Here is a 1164-nt window from a genome sequence, read left to right as displayed (position 1 = left end):
TGGTCCTGTGTTCAGAGCCCAGGCCATCAGCGTCCCTTCGACCTGGTGATGCAATAGGAGATGCTAACAACTGGCATGGGGGTGGGGTTTTGCCCTAACAAGTTCTGGAAGCAGAAACCCCAAATCTTAGAATAAAATGTTAGTGCTTAAACAGACCTTTGAATACTCCCGCTCTGCATAGCATATCATTATCACTGCTCCATGCAAGGCCCCTCTCATGTTTTATTTGCCATTCATTCATTCATTCATTCATACATTCTCTCTGCCCACCAATCCTTACACTATCCAAAACGGCTGCTTCTAACCAGCAGGGGCACCTTTTTCTAAATCACACACAGATGCTGTGTTTCTAGCAACCATTCTGCCTATTAACTAACTCTTCCCAGACAGTGACCATTTTAATTATTTAATGTGTCTCTTTTTGTCTGGAGGTATTTTTTGCAAAATTTATATTGTTCAGTATGTGTATTTTTCATTTATGTTAATGGCATTATTTTCTATGTTGCATTCTGCCTCCTACTACTTCAGGCATTAAGCATGATTTTTTTATAAGTTTTTTTCAACTTTTTTTTTTAACATTGTTGGGGAACAGTGTGTTTTTTCCAGGACCCATTAGCTCCAAGTCAAGCTGTTATCTTTCCATCTAGTTGTGGAGGGTGCAGCTCACTGGCCCACGTAGGGATTGAACTGGCAAACCTTGGTGATACGAGCCTGCGCTCTAACCACCTGAGCTAAGCAGCCGCCCCTAAGCATAATGTTTGTAGGGTTGACCCATGTGGCTGTGTATATACCTATTCCGTTTGTCTTGGTCTGAGTTCCCTAGAGGCAGGTCCTGAGACAGGGGTTTGGGTGTAAGTCATTTAGTTGGGAGGAGGAAGTGAAATGGGAGAAGGCAGCCAGTTAAGAGTGTGCTATGAAGTCACCTGTCCCCAGGAACACCAGGAGCTTTAAGAGATGGGGTACAACCGGCACCTCGGAGTTACCCCCCCGAGAGCTGAAGGATTTATAGTCCTTACACACTATCTTCTGCCGGCCCATTGGTTGAGCTGTTCCTGGCAGTGGGTGGCGGCAACATGTAGGTGACAAAATAGGCCCCACGGGAATAGAAAAGCCATGGGCAATAAAATGCAGTGCTCAGATGGAAGTCCACTGATGTGTAGTCAC

The sequence above is a fragment of the Hipposideros armiger genome, unplaced genomic scaffold, assembly GCF_001890085.2.
Source record: "Hipposideros armiger isolate ML-2016 unplaced genomic scaffold, ASM189008v1 scaffold_1954, whole genome shotgun sequence".
NCBI classification, from domain to species: domain Eukaryota; kingdom Metazoa; phylum Chordata; class Mammalia; order Chiroptera; family Hipposideridae; genus Hipposideros; species Hipposideros armiger.
The sequence above is the reverse complement of the archived record's forward strand: the minus strand, read 5'-3'. Positions refer to the sequence as shown.